The sequence below is a fragment of the Enoplosus armatus genome, chromosome 2 (assembly GCF_043641665.1).
Source record: "Enoplosus armatus isolate fEnoArm2 chromosome 2, fEnoArm2.hap1, whole genome shotgun sequence".
Taxonomy (NCBI): domain Eukaryota; kingdom Metazoa; phylum Chordata; class Actinopteri; order Centrarchiformes; family Enoplosidae; genus Enoplosus; species Enoplosus armatus.
In genome coordinates this window covers 9722824-9738012 of record NC_092181.1, presented here as the reverse complement: position 1 = coordinate 9738012, position 15189 = coordinate 9722824, and the positions used below count along the sequence as shown (strand labels likewise).

The 15189-nt window shown below is 44.2% G+C and overlaps 9 non-coding genes across 9 annotated transcripts; all 9 read right to left on the bottom strand.

Annotated features, from left to right (window-relative positions):
- Positions 1-3788: 3788 nt before the first annotated feature.
- Positions 3789-3862, bottom strand: trnat-ugu (transfer RNA threonine (anticodon UGU)). Its single transcript has one exon. It is a non-coding gene; the product is annotated as a tRNA-Thr (tRNA).
- Positions 3863-4002: 140 nt separating this feature from the next.
- Positions 4003-4076, bottom strand: trnat-ugu (transfer RNA threonine (anticodon UGU)). Its single transcript has one exon. It is a non-coding gene; the product is annotated as a tRNA-Thr (tRNA).
- Positions 4077-4383: 307 nt separating this feature from the next.
- On the bottom strand, positions 4384-4457 carry trnan-guu (transfer RNA asparagine (anticodon GUU)). Its single transcript has one exon. It is a non-coding gene; the product is annotated as a tRNA-Asn (tRNA).
- A 475-nt stretch (positions 4458-4932) lies between these two features.
- On the bottom strand, positions 4933-5006 carry trnat-ugu (transfer RNA threonine (anticodon UGU)). The gene has a single exon. It is a non-coding gene; the product is annotated as a tRNA-Thr (tRNA).
- Positions 5007-5146: 140 nt separating this feature from the next.
- Positions 5147-5220, bottom strand: trnat-ugu (transfer RNA threonine (anticodon UGU)). Its single transcript has one exon. It is a non-coding gene; the product is annotated as a tRNA-Thr (tRNA).
- A 307-nt stretch (positions 5221-5527) lies between these two features.
- Positions 5528-5601, bottom strand: trnan-guu (transfer RNA asparagine (anticodon GUU)). The gene has a single exon. It is a non-coding gene; the product is annotated as a tRNA-Asn (tRNA).
- Positions 5602-6044: 443 nt separating this feature from the next.
- Positions 6045-6118, bottom strand: trnat-ugu (transfer RNA threonine (anticodon UGU)). Its single transcript has one exon. It is a non-coding gene; the product is annotated as a tRNA-Thr (tRNA).
- Positions 6119-6258: 140 nt separating this feature from the next.
- trnat-ugu (transfer RNA threonine (anticodon UGU)) lies at positions 6259-6332 on the bottom strand. Its single transcript has one exon. It is a non-coding gene; the product is annotated as a tRNA-Thr (tRNA).
- Positions 6333-6593: 261 nt separating this feature from the next.
- Positions 6594-6669, bottom strand: trnan-guu (transfer RNA asparagine (anticodon GUU)). The gene has a single exon. It is a non-coding gene; the product is annotated as a tRNA-Asn (tRNA).
- Between the last annotated feature and the right edge of the window lie 8520 nt (positions 6670-15189).

Sequence of the window (15189 nt, the reverse complement as noted above, 5' to 3'; positions counted from 1 at the left end):
AACGGCACATTTGGTACACACATTTCATATGACAAAGTTTGCAAATTGCTGTATATTCTTTTTATATTTTACACACAATAGAGGACGCCCCGTTTTCTTACATGACTTCCTCTTTGTCAAGACACCGTGCGTCACTTTGACTGCTTCTTGCAGTTATAGTTCCCTCAAGCTTAATGTCTCTGCCTTAATAAACAAACACACCCAAGTACTAAAGCGGCTCGGCACATATTTGAAGTACTTTTTGCATCTGGGGGGAAACTGCTTGACATTAAGTGTGTAAATGGAAATGTGTCTACATGGCTAATAGCAAAGGACTGTTTGCCTGCAGCCTTTCTGGCTCATCCAGCGAAAAATGGTATGTGTAATTCTCCGACTTTTATTGGTGCATTTACTCTGTAGCAGTTCTAGTGGTGGTGGTGGTGGGGGGGGGGGGTCCTACCGTGAGAGTTTTCTCAGCTGGATAATCTTGGAAATCCCATCACAATACCTAACAGACGTGGGCTGAAGAACACATACCACCTAGTTTACATATAGAACAATGGCAAAAAGGACTGCAGCGAAACCTTTTTTTCCTTTAGCCATTGCTGACGGGGGAGTTTTGGTTTCGACCATGTTTGTCTCATATGTTCCTTATGTGCACCAAACATCTTTGCTAGATGCATGAGTGGGGACAGATTGGGGCAGACACAGCTGTGTTTCTAGCAGGGGGCATGTAGTTCACAAATTAAATGCAAATGAGTCCCGAAAATAATAACGACATGGCTACGTAATTGATTGCCGTGTTGTTAGACTGAATGCCATGAGCCTTTCCAACTTTAGGCTCTTGTTTTATTTTGGAAAAGAACTGTTGGAATCGGCAGGTTTCTTTCATTTGAATGTTAAAATAGCTACAGTGAGATGTGCATTTATATAGTTCAGGGCAACCAGGAGAAGGACTTTTGCTTGGCCCCAAAGAGGCTCCAGCAAATCGTCTGAAGACTCAAGAAGGGAAAGCAGGGCATGCTTTGAATCGATGTTGCATGCAGGAAAGGGACAGCGCCCGTGGACTGGCAGACCAGGGTGGTGGTGGTACCTGTTTTTAAGAAAGGTATCCAGGTATCACCATGCTGCTGGAATTGAGGCTTCTGGCTGATTGTCTGACCTCAGATTCAGAAGGAACAAAGCACAAGTGCATTCCACCTTGATCGTGGAACAGTGGACCAGCTGTTTACACTGGCATGGACTCTGGGGGGGGGTCTGTTGCAGTGTGAAAACTGATCAGTTCAGACAGCAACTTTTATCAATAAATAAGAACTTTCTCTTCACGAGGTCGACGCATCTCCAACTCTGAGGCCTCGGGACTCTGTTCAAGCATGGGGGTTTCTTGTTCAGGGGTGAGAGTGAGACGGGGCGTGACGGGGCGGATGGGTTGTAGCGTCAGGAGTAGTGCTGGATGGATGTTCATGCGGTACTGATCGTGTTCTCTCGTGACCTTTTACATTTATTTTCCCTCGAGAGCCCGGTCAATAACTGCAACGCTGTGGCCTCTCTCGACATACTGTCAACATAAAAATCTGAAACTGAAGACTGGAAGTTTCCAACAGTCTTTCTCTTATTGTGTGTAAGAACTAAATAATAGTATATATAACATGAGAGAGAGAGAGATTTTTTTTTTGTCTCTGTGTAAGTATAGTGTGTGTGTGTGTGTGTGTAAGCCGATGTTGGTGATAATAATTGATTTGACAGAGTCTGGAAGTTAGATGTCAGCTAAAATGAAAGTAAGGCTGAATGAACCCTCTATGCGCACGCACACACACACACACACACACACACACACACACACTCACACACTGTCTCTGCAGGGTTAAATAAGAGTTATTTCAGCTTGCCTTCATCATCACCGACACCTGACACACACACACACACACACACAGACACACCTGCCTTTAGAGGCAGCTAAATAGACGAAGCAGAGATACGTGCCGGAAAAAAAAAAGAAGCTACATTACTGTATCTTTACAAGCTAAACCTGACGAAATGATAAATATCCCGCACAGCTGAAGTCTGCAGCATTAAGAATGAGCTACCGTGGCAAAATGGAGGTCGATAAAAAAAAATTACATATGTAATGCATTTGCCCAGCAAAAAGTTGGACAATTCGAACACACTCCGAACTTTTCAGAAAGTGATTTCAGCGGCAAGATTGCACGCTGACAACAACAGTGGCCCGGGCCTCCAGTGTTAAGTCAAAACATGTGCATCAGATCCGAGAGCCAAAGCCAGTAATTAGAATAAGTGCGTGCATGCATAATGAATGAGGTTTTCAACCTGTTTTCTGTGATTTGTTTAATTGCGCTGTGCGTTGCATGTAAACAGTTAGGCGCTAGGCGCGGACAAGTTTGAAAAAGTTATTTTGTGCTCTCAAGCCTCCAAGGTCACCTTCAGCCTCATTCCGTTTTCTTTGCGGAATGTACGGGATGTGACTTGCGCGAGGAAAAGTCCTTTGTCTTTTAATCTTAGTGTTTATATTCAACAAAGAATGAGAGCTTTTGTTGGTAATACAAAATCTCTGCTGCGCAAATGTTCATTTATGGATGTATTTTGTTGCTGAACACAATGTCAGTGAGTCAGATGCAGCCATGCGAGCCTTTAAAAAACGCGTTCTGCATGAAAAAAGCGAATGGCCAGACTTCTCCTTTTAACACAGTGTGGCTATCTAAATGTTGTTTTCACTAGGTGTGAGGTTGAATGACTTAGTAGCCCGCAGTGCTCAGGTTTAAAATGCTCTGGAGTCCTGCGCTGGGTTGCACCACATGCGCGTTCAAACGTAGCCTAGTTTGAATGCAATTTGTTATTTAGGTTGGAGCTTACGCGCAAAAAAAAAATTTAAGGGTCGCGCCAGCTGAAATAGTTCCATGGTAGGCATATGTTTGAAGTTAAATCTTACACCTAGCCCCTAGTAGATGTAAAGTCCTCCGTAAAGCAGCGGTTGACATGGAGCATCGTTTTGAAAGGCGGGATAACTTGTAGGATGAGCTAATTATACTGGTTGTTTTGCATCAGCAACGCGTTCTCTGGGATAAATTACACCCCTTGGACATTTGTGATGACTTTGATTCATACTTTCGTTTTCCACGAGTGACGATACTGAGGATTACTGACCTGTCGGCAGCAGACTTGTTACATGACACGGACGGAAATGGTGAACCTCAGCCCTTCTCGGGTGGCAATTCACGTCATGATTCAAACATGGTCCAATGTGACGCTCCCGTAATTGACCTAGAGGGTGCCTTAAAGGCACCGCTGGGATTCGAACCCAGGATCTCCTGTTTTACAAGACAGGTGCTTTCACCATCCTCTCGGTTAACAGCCGAGCGCGCCGGCCACAGAGACACGTCTTTTGGCATTCAAAACACCGTGAGTCTTCCTCTCTCGGTTCCATGATGCATGAAAGCCATGTCCTTTTGATGTAATGAATGTGTCCCCACCATTGGGACTTGTCCTACAATCCAACGTCATTTTCTGCGACAATATTTTGGTTAGTGTGGACTTTACACCCGTGTAGTTAAGATGAACCTTACGTCTGGGTGGTGCAACCAAACATCAAGAGAGCTTTATTATCAAAGTAACTCCTTTCAACGTATCGTTCAGTCACTTAAGAGAGAACTTACAGCGTATAGCAGGCTACAGAAGTGAAGTCAGTAAGGAATAACACAACAAAGAGCCAATTTTAGAAACAAGACTTTACTGAGATGATTCAAACAGGGTCCAATGTGACGGTCCCATAATTGACCTGTACCCTGTCTTAAAGACACTGCTGGGATTCGAACCCAGAATCTCCTGTTTACAAAACAGGCGCTTTCACCAACTAAGCCACAGCATCGACAGCTCGCAGTTCTTTCAGGTAGCCTCTTGAGATCTCTCGCTATCAAGTCTTACGAAAGTCATTCATGATGGTGTTCTTACCCAGTCAAGTTGTTTTACTCCTCAGGAAGTGGCGGAAGTCTATATAAAAATCCAAGCAGGCGTCGCTGGGATTCGAACCCAGGATGTCCTGTTTACAAGACAGATGCTTTGACCAACTAAGCCACGGCGCCATGCCCTTTGTACTTTTGAGGGTGTGTCAATGAACATTTTACTGAAATCAAAACAGCTTGTTAACGTCTTTCAGTCCTTTTTCTGCAAAAACAAAGGTAATGAAAGCAAAGTCACATCACAGAAAAACAGATTCACTGTTGCCTAGGACGGCATGTGGTATCAGACAAGCCAACACCTTTGAGGCCTCTGGAGCAAGGGCTGAGTTGTGGGAGTCTGGCGAGGTCAGCTGCAAGGTCCTGTTTGACAACTTGGACAACGTTCAGAAATCACGCATGGACCTCGTGCTTCAGAGATATAATAAGTAATCGTCCCTGGGTGGGCTCGAACCACCATCCTCTCAGTTAACAGCCGAGCGCGCTGGCCGATTGCGCCACAGAGACACATTTGTGGCCTTGGGGGGGGCATTCAAAACACTGTGTGTCTTCCTCCCTCAGCATTCAAAACACTGTGTGTCTTCCTCCCTCAGTTCCATGATGCATGAAAGCCATGTCCTTTTAATGTAATGAATGTGTCCCCTCCATTGGGAGTTGACCTACAATCCAACGTCAATTTCTGCGACAATATTTTGGTTAGTGTGGACTTTACACCCGTGTAGTTAAGATGAACCTTACGTCTGGGTGGTGCAACCAAACATCAAGAGATCTTTATTATCAAAGGAACTCCTTTCAACGTATCGTTTAGTGACTTAAGAGAGAACTTATAGCGTATAGCAGGCTACAGAAGTGAAGCCAGTAAGGAACAACACAACAAAGGGCCAATTTTAGAAACAAGGCTTTACTGAGATGATTCAAACGGGGTCCATTGTGACGGCCCCATAATTAACCTAGAGGCTGCCTTGGACACATTAAGACTTAAAGGCACCGCTGGGATTCGAACCCAGCATGTCCTGTTTACAAGACAGGCGCTTTCACCAACTAAGCCACAGCGCCGACAGCTCGCAGTTCTTTCAGGTAGCCACTTGAGATCTCTCGGTATCAAGTCCTACGAAAGTCATTCATGATGGCGTTCTTACCCAGTCAAGTTGTTTTACTCCTCAGGAAGTGGCTGGAGTCTATATAAAAATCCAAGCAGGTGTCGCTGGGATTCGAACCCAGGATGTCCTGTTTACAAGACAGGTGCTTTGACCAACTAAGCCATGGCGCCATGCCCTTTGTACTTTTGAGGGAGTGTCAATGCACATTTTACTGAAATCAAAACAGCTTGTTAACGTCTTTCAGTCCTTTTTCTGCAAAAACAAAGGTAATGAAAGCAAAGTCACATCACAGAAAAACAGATTCACTGTTGCCTAGGACGGCATGTGGTATCAGACAAGCCAACACCTTTGAGGCCTCTGGAACAAGGGCTGAGTTGTGGGAGTCTGGCGAGGTCAGCTGCAAGGTCCTGTTTGACAACTTGGACAACGTTCAGAAATCACGCATGGACCTCGTGCTTCAGAGATATAATAAGTAATCGTCCCTGGGTGGGCTCGAACCACCATCCTCTCAGTTAACAGCCGAGCGCGCTGGCCGATTGCGCCACAGAGACACGTTTTTGGCCTTGGGGGGGGCATTCAAAACACTGTGTGTCTTCCTCCCTCAGTTCCATGATGCATGAAAGCCATGTCCTTTTAATGTAATGAATGTGTCCCCTCCATTGGGAGTTGACCTACAATCCAACGTCAATTTCTGCGACAATATTTTGGTTAGTGTGGACTTTACACCCGTGTAGTTAAGATGAACCTTACGTCTGGGTGGTGCAACCAAACATCAAGAGAGCTTTATTATCAAAGGAACTCCTTTCAACGTATCGTTTAGTGACTTAAGAGAGAACTTATAGCGTATAGCAGGCTACAGAAGTGAAGCCAGTAAGGAACAACACAACAAAAGGCCAATTTTAGAAACAAGGCTTTACTGAGATGATTCAAACGGGGTCCATTGTGACGGCCCCATAATTAACCTAGAGGCTGCCTTGGACACATTAAGACTTAAAGGCACCGGTGGGATTCGAACCCAGCATGTCCTGTTTACAAGACAGGCGCTTTCACCAACTAAGCCACAGCGCCGACAGCTCGCAGTTCTTTCAGGTAGCCACTTGAGATCTCTCGGTATCAAGTCTTACGAAAGTCATTCATGATGGCGTTCTTACCCAGTCAAGTTGTTTTACTCCTCAGGAAGTGGCTGGAGTCTATATAAAAATCCAAGCAGGCGTCGCTGGGATTCGAACCCAGGATGTCCTGTTTACAAGACAGGTGCTTTGACCAACTAAGCCATGGCGCCATGCCCTTTGTACTTTTGAGGGAGTGTCAATGAACGTTTTACTGAAATCAAAACAGCTTGTTAACGTCTTTCAGTCCTTTTTCTGCAAAAACAAAGGTAATGAAAGCAAAGTCACATCACTGAAAAACAGATTCACTGTTGCCTAGAACGGCATGTGGCATCAGACAAGCCAACACCTTTGAGGCCTCTGGAACAAGGGCTGAGTTGTGGGAGTTTGGTGAGGTCCACACATGGACCTCGTGCTTCAGAGATATAACAAATCATCACCCTGGGTGGGCTCAAACCACCAACCTCTCGGTTAACAGCCGAGCGCGCTGGCCGATTGCGCCACAGAGACACATTTTTGTTTGTCTGATGCCAACATGACATGCTATTTTCTGAAATCTGAAATCACATTTGCAGTTCGGCATGCGAAATACTTGCAAGGGGCTATGGGCCTCTCTCTTGCTGTTGATCAGCCTCCAGCCAGAGGTGAAAAGACGTCACGATCGCAAACCAAGAACAAACCACAGGACTTTGACACCAGAGTCCTGTCTGTGGTCGGGTTTAAACATCAGGAGCACTTTGCTTAAGGTTCGGGAAAGATTGTGGTTTTGGTTCCTTCAAAGCACATTTTGCGGTAAATTCCTGGGAGACACATAGTACAACTTTGAGTTGGGTGTTTCTTGGTACTTAGTCGTTGACCTCTTCAGTAAAGTCATGTAGGAATTATAAGACCGCAGTTGCTCATCGTTTGCGCCACTGATGAAGCCATAACCGTGTCATGCGTCATCGACATGTCAGTCACAAAAAAAAATGAAATGAAATTTAAGGATGATAAATCTAAACACCACCCCCTTTGCTACGCCATTTTATTATGATGTCCAACCTTTTTTAAATCCTCAGAGGAAGCCTGGAAAACAAATACAATCTTAAGCCGTGAATTAATGGAAGTGGAGCGGCCAAGAACTACCCCCCCCCACTGTCTCTCTCTCTCTCAACAGCTGTGCCAACAATCCCTGGGTCTGCCTGTGAGCCCAGAGGTCCCGCTCAGTGGCCCGTAGTACAAGCGGAACACTGCGGTTGTACTGGGCAGCTCCCAGCACGTGGACGCACGGAGGTGTGAGGACTTGGAGCGGGGGGCCGAGGTCTACAACTGGGCATGGATTTCAGATCGCTTCCCCTCGATAAATAGAAAGAAAAAATTGGGGAAAAAAAAAAAGTATCTGATGCAGATGCAGATAGAGGCCCTTATGTCCCGTCTTTCTCTTGTTCCCTGTAGAGTTCCATTGATCATACTTGTTCTTACCCCCCCCCCATTCTGTTTTTCTCTTTCTGTGTGTTTGCCTCTCTGTCTCTCTCTCGCTACAGGGTTCAGTAGAGCGTATTCTCACTGGCCACAGTAACACTCCAGTAATCCAGGGAATGCTCACACACACACACACACACACACTGTAAAAGAAGAAAACAAAAGTGGATGCGCCACTGTCAGGTTCACCTCTTTGCCATTTGCTGTGTGTGTGTGTGTGTGTGTATGTGTGTGTCATCAGTAGTTTTTCGGGGGGGGGGGGGGGGGGGCGGCTCATTTAAGATAGTGATTTTATCATTATGTAAATGACATCAGGAGAGCAGCCTCATCTATTTTGATTGGCTGCTGCTCCCACATCCCTGTGTGTGTGTGTGTGTGTGTGTGTGTGTGTGTGTGTTTATATGTGTCTACGTGAGTGTGGGTTCAAAATGGGCCAATCAACAATAATTGTTTCCTGTGTGTGTGTGTGTTTGTCTCTCATCTTGTCCGCTGAGAGGTGATGTCAAAAAAGCCACTGTTAATTTAATGCGTCCTCCCTCTGTCTGTGTGTGTGTGTGTGTGTGTCAGGCCTATAGAGCGCCACTGACAGCGGCAGTCACCACTGCCACCTACATTAACGAGCAGCTCTGTCTTGGAAACTTCCAAGGCCAGACAAGGCCGCTGATTGAAAAGAGTCGGCTCTGGAGGAGCTTTTGTCGAGTCTGGGAGAGATTACTCAAAGGGATCATCAAGCAGGTATCTCGGGCTTGGAGGACTGCAAGGTCTTCGTTACGCACTGAGGGGCATGGAGCCTTCAACAACAAACAATGGTCCGCTTGCAACCCTACATCTCGTGCACAGTTCAAGAGCGGGTTTTCTATCTCTGTTTAATTTGAAGGATTTTAGAGACCTGAAGAGGTGAACGTTTGCACCCTCGCTTAAATAAGTGTTTCCCTCCAAAACAAGCAGCTTTATCTCAAAAATATGGAAGAAATTGGCGAACAACAAGTTGTTTTCATTTTTTTTTTAAAAACACTACTTTCTTTTTTATTTGATACCAAACGTGTGACATGTGTAGCTTTTTAGAAAAAACACCAGATAAAACAACAAAGTGCACTGAAACACTTATTTCCTATAACTTCATAATTTATCATATCTTCCTCACACACACAAAACACTCTTTTTTTTCTTTGAAAGAAACTCGTCATCCACAACATGTCTCTCCGTCCTCGACGTTCAGAGTCTGACAAACAAAACAGCCCCTCAGCTGGATATCGCTAGGCTTTCAAAATAAAATAGAAATGTCCCAGGCGTCAGCCCACACAGCAATATTATGAGAACAAACAATGTGTCGTATGTGTCTTCGTTGACTTATATGAGAAATCCGCGAAAAAAAAAAAAAGCCAGATGTCAATTGTATCTACAATGCAAAGCTCTGGACTTTATTTTCCGTGTTCTGACACTCTGACACTGGGAATGGCTTTAAAATGACGGGGGGCGCTCCGGGGTCCAGAGCTGTTATAAGGAAAGTCGAAGAAAGGTAATAAAAGGTAAATGACGCTAATGCTAATCCCGCTAATGTAAACTCTGCTGTTACTAATAAACTGCTAGTTGAGAATGAACTTTGATGCTCAACACAGACAAGAGGCCATTAACTACTCAGGGCTGCAGGCTGTGGGCATTGAGGCCACTTAGCTCATGCCCTGTATTTTATTTATTTATTTATTTATTTTAGGACTTTCAGAGGAAAATTCTCGGGAAGAAAATCACTAAATATGTCGAACAAAACAAAGTGAAGAAGCACTCCAGAAGAGTGTCGCGTCAGCTGAGGCCGTCACGAAATGAGTTCGTCACTATAACAGATGTTATATATGCCCTGCTGTGTGAGTGTGTGTGTGTGTGTCTGTGTGTAATAACTGTGCACGTCAGCTGCGTTGATGAGATATTCATTAAGCGCCAAAACCGTGAAATATCAATTATGCAAAAAAAAAAAAAAAAGAGAGTCTTGTTTGTGTTTTGCCGTCCAAAGCTCATCCAAGACGGCTGTGAAGAATGCCGACAGAGAGGCATAATGACGCCGAGAGCGGATTAACAGCCGCTGTTACAATGGTTTCAAATGCCAAACGGGGCTGAACCCGCCCGTTTGGTTATCACGGCCCTCGCTGGCCCGCACAACAAACCCCGCACTGCTAATTTTGCTAATTATTCTGTTGTAATTAGCGACTGGCATTGTCCCCCCCAATAAACATGCGGGAAATAAAACAAATGTAATTTTAATCAAGACCTTTTTTTGATCGAGTTTTTACAGCGCAAACAAACAGAAACAAAAAGCTCGATGCCGCCGCGAACTCGAGGAAAATAAAGAGTGGATAGACAATGACACTATGACGCCATACGGCAATGAGAAGTAACACACATATGTACACGTATACGTTTAACATATAAATAAGACGAGTTCGCACTGTTAAGAGAATATACACAATGGAAAAAGAAAAAAAGAGGGAGAAAAAACAGACACAGTTACTAAAATAATTGGATTAAGACCTTTTTAACAGATGTGGGTGATTGATGCCATGTTCATTTTTTTTTTTTTTTTTTTTTAAATCAGACCCACAGTTTTTCTTGGGGCCACGAACTGAACGGAGCAGCATCCAGATCTGGGCCACGCTGTGACTGAGAGCTGGTGTTTATGTAAGCGGATGGCATTTGCTCCCATTTCGGTGACGCGCAGAGGGCCAAAAAAAAAGTAATTTTACGAGGAAAAGTGGACGGCAAAGGAGTTGGGATTGGCCAGGCGGCCGAGAGAGGGCGGGACATCCTGAGAAATAACACCAGTAATAATGAGAGTACCGATCCTGAAGCGGCTGCCCTCTCGGTTCAATTTGGTTCGCGGGTGGGAAACAGACGCTTGCAATCGCCAAACCAAGTGTGAATTTTTTTTTTTTTTTTTAAATCATGTACATAAATAAGAGAATTGAGATTTTGCTGTTATATATGTGTGTGTGTGTGTGTGTGTGTGTGTGTGTGCAGATAATCAATGTTGCCAAAGCATCAAAATAACAACAAAACAACAGTACACGATAACAGTATATATTAATTGTGTATATATATATATATATTTACAGTATATCCTATGCGTGTGTGTCTAGGTCATTCAGTGTTTTTTTTCCTCTCTCTTTATTGTTTGTTTGTTTGTGTCTTCCTTCCTTTTTTTTTTTTTTCTCGGTTGCCAGTTAGTACCTGCACCTGGTTCGGATCTCCGCAATCGGCGACAGATGGATGTCTTCATCAACATTCAACACAAATCTCACTTCTCAGTGGTCACTTTCCTTATTATCATTATTTTTTTTTCTTTTTCTGATCATATTCATCGCAACTGATCAGCTTCACTCTGGTTTTAATTCTTGAATCTTCTCACTTTCTATCTATTCAGAGAGGGTATGTCTTGAGAACAAAAGTCACGTGGAAGACATTTTGTAATTCTTGTTATATACTCAATATTCAGTATTGTGCACAGTATTGTTTCCTTTCTTTTGTTTGCACTATTTTATGTCTAGTATATCATGTAATTAACCATAAGATTTGATGTGAACATCTTTTCCTTCAAATGGACACATTTTTAAAATGCTCTGTGGGGTGAATTGAGCTGCTGCAGAGGATTTACAGAGGGTTCAATCGGGTCACGCTCGCTTGTGTCTTTTTCGGGCGGCTCTGAATAAGCGGTGCACCATTTAAATGCACGACGTAAGGCCCCCCCCGTGAATGAGAGTTTGTACGGATCCTTCAATGGCTGAGAAGTAGCCTACTCACACCATGACCACTTTATTTTTCTTTTTTGCTCGTGTTCATTAATATGTTTTAGGCATTCGGAGTAAAAGCTTTCAGCGAGCCGTATCTCTCTCTCTCTTTCCCTGCCAAAAACCTGGGAACGGAAGGCGCTCACTCGAGAGCCATTTATTAAGATGCAATGGAATCATTATCTCACCACTCCAGCACAGACCAAACTGGCATCGGAGAAAATAATTTCCCGTTTCCAAGACGCTTATGAGCCACCGCATCAAGGTTACACTAATAACGTTGTGCTCTGTTGCCATCCTGTGGAGTTCAGAGGAGGAGAGCGCACACACACACACACACACACACACACACACACACACACACCACGCGGCATCAGTTCATACAGAACATGGATTTAGAGGAGTGCTCTTGTCTCAGAGCCATGTGCGCGCACAAGGCCACGTTTTACTCCGTGCGTTTCGGTGTGTAAGGAGAGGTTTAGAAAGTCTTGTGGTAAATGGGCTCGTGGTGGTGGAATATCCCGTCCAGTTTAATGGATCAGTTCACCCAAACTACCAAAAGACATTGTTTCTCACTCATGTCTGCTAATGTTTTGGGATATCTATCTGCCACCCCATTACAAAGTACTGTAGGTGAACTGAATTTTGTTTGTGGCGTTCAAAGTCCCGTTTTTTTCTGCAACTACCGATGGAGCAGATTCTAATGTTATGTTATGTACGCTCCGGGGAGCTGACCCTCTGAGACACAGCCGCCTACTGGAATGAATTAAAAGGTGTGTATACATTAAGAGGTGGACCCATTGCTTCTCAGCGATGTACTTGAATTTATCAAACAAATCAGTTTGACGGGCGCTCAGAAAATGGCTCTTGGGATGGTGTAGTTCAGCAGTGAAATTGCACTTCTTCTAAAAAAAATTAAAAAAAAGTAGGTCCTTGATTTTTGTCTAGCAACCTGGGACAATCCACGTGATATTTCTTAAGATATTTCAGTACGGACCAAAGTAGCTGAGCCACACAAAGCCGATTCGGCCACTGATCCTGATTACAATGTGCGCAGTCCAGCACACGAGATCGCCTGCCCCCCCCCCCCCCCCCCCCTTTTCAATTTGTGGACCGCTTTCTCACTAATTCAAGAAGGTACGTACTGCATGACGTAATTCACGCCTGGCTAACTGTGCCCGAGATCCAATCACAATATGAGCTGCACCACCTGCCGAAGGTGGCCTTAGCAAATCCAACCACATTTCTGATTGCCTGCCGCACGCATTTGCGCCGCACGTAATGTGACATTTCTTATCCAGGGGACACCTCCGAGGTACAGGTGGCGTTTTAATTCCATGTGTAAATGGAGTGTTACTTCTACCTCTAGCTTGAACGCAACCTTTCTCCTCCTCTCCGTCGTACGCACGGGTTAAGATTAGAAAACCCTCCGTCTTTAATTGCAATTAAGGTTCCATATAGCCATTGTTTCTATTAAGGCCGGCAGTTGAGAATCTCAAAAGCAGGTGTTGTCGTAAGTATAACCTTTAAAAGTCAAGAGACATCAATGTCATCCCTTTTCTTTCCCTCTCGTAATGGCTTTGATTGAGACAAACATTAAAGAAATTAGAATCATGTCTTTTCATAATGAACAAGTGCCATTAGCGCACCATGAGAGGGATAATTAGAGAGTTGACTGGTGACACCCAAGTGTGTGTTATTTCGTTTTGATTAAAAGGTGACTTGTAAGAGCTGGATTTTTCTTATTTAATTTTCAAATTGAATTACGGCCACTTTTCCCTTCGATAGCGAGGTCAAATGCTGTCATTTCACAAGATTCCTGCTGTTCCCTGTCGCCATGACCACCAGAATTACAAGCGATTTGAAAACAATCCCCAGATAGCTAGGATAAGGGCAGTTGTAGTATGCTCTCTTTTACTAATAGTGCCATGCCAGTGCGGTGGTATCTGTATGTATGCATGTGCCCTAAGAGTTTCTTGACGTCTCCTTGATATGGCAGGAACATTCACATACATCTTGAGCAAAGACATTGAGGTTATCCGGTGATGACAATGTAAAGGAGTCAGTTGATCGGCCCAGCACTTTGGTCCAGACTGAAATACGTCAAGAATAGGCATGGAAATTTTCGACAGACATTCGTGATCCCCGGAGGATGAAGCCTACAGTCTTCCCGCTGAATTTCCCTCTAGCACCATCATGAGGTTGACATTTGTGGTTTCAGATGAAATGTCTAGTTCATCGCCATAAAATCTTAATGATTTTGGTAATCCTAAAGAAAGTTCACAAAAACCTTGATGATCCCCACTTTATATATATACATATATAATGCCGTCATCATCGTAAAATTCAAATTTTTGTCGACTACTTTGGTTGATCTATCTAACAGTTTAGTTTTCCTAGTATTACAGCCTCATAGTGCCACCACGGTGGCTATAAATGGTCTTTTTTTGCACTGCAAATGGCGATCTTTCTAAAACATTTGTCAAAAGCAATGTATCTTGACGTATACTGGCCATGGACTTTGGTGAGGATGTTCACGGTCACCAGAGAATGATTCCAAATGCCCTGTAATCTTCGTCCAGCGCCACCATAAGGCGACGACTTCCATCTGTACACAAGAAGAATCCAAATCTAATGCCCACATTGCCATGACATTTACTGGACGACATTCATGCTTCCAGCAGGATGAAACCTTTCCATTGTGGAAACTCCATTGCTGTGTCCCAGTTTCTAGGCCGCCTCCTTTGAACTCCGCCTTTCAAGGCCGAACATGTCAGAACGGTGTGACAAGGCGGTGTCATTTCAAAGGCTCCTCCAAACGCGGCCCTCTCTCCCTGAATTTGGAGAACACAACTGGTGTGCCCTCCGTTGCATTCCGCTGTAAAGCATTCAGACAGTCCTTGTCGACTCAGAAAGTCTTAGAGTATCGCGCCACTGGTCACTGGCCGATATATATATATCACATAAAATGGACCAAGAAAAGACCCAATTCAGGATGGAATTAATAGAAGCCAGGCATGAACTCTTTTTCTGGCAAAGTTATACCTTTGTCTTACCCGTCAAAACTCTTCCTCTTTTCTTTGTAACATCCCCATTCAACTACAGCAAACCATGTTTCCTGCTATTTTCCGAAAAACACAGCAATGATATGTTGATGTAGAGGCCGGTATATTTGCTGAACGCCAATAAAAATGGTAAGGGAACAGTACCACGAAAGTCAAGCAGTATAAAAATCTAACATAAAAAAAAATGACAACAAGATTTCATTTGTTTTTTCGAATGAAAGAACTGTACGGTTTGTGCAGAAATGCGCCAAATATTGACCAAAGTGTGTAAAACTTCACAGTATGAGGTGTAAGGAATATGTGCAATGTACAGACATGATAGTCCAAAAGATAAATTATCTCACTTATATAGCGCTTTTCAACCTTCACGGTTCCCAAAGCGCTTTATAGCTAAGTCTCATTCACCCATTCACTCACACATTCACACACCAATGGCGAGCGAGCTGCCATGCAAGGTGCTGGTCTCCATCGGGAGCAACTTAGGGTTCAGTGTCTTGCTCAAGGACACTTTGACATGACGGGGGCAGCCGGGGATCTAACCCCCAACCCGCTCTAACCAGCTTTACCTCCCGTGCGACAGTGCTAACCACTGTGCCACCATGCCGCGCAATGTGACGCATTGAGACAGATAATGTAATATGTGGCGTCTATGGGAGGGGATAAGAGTCAGTATCAGTGGGGAGGGGTCTCGAGCCTTGTTGATGTGGGCCAGCTGCAGATGGGAAGAA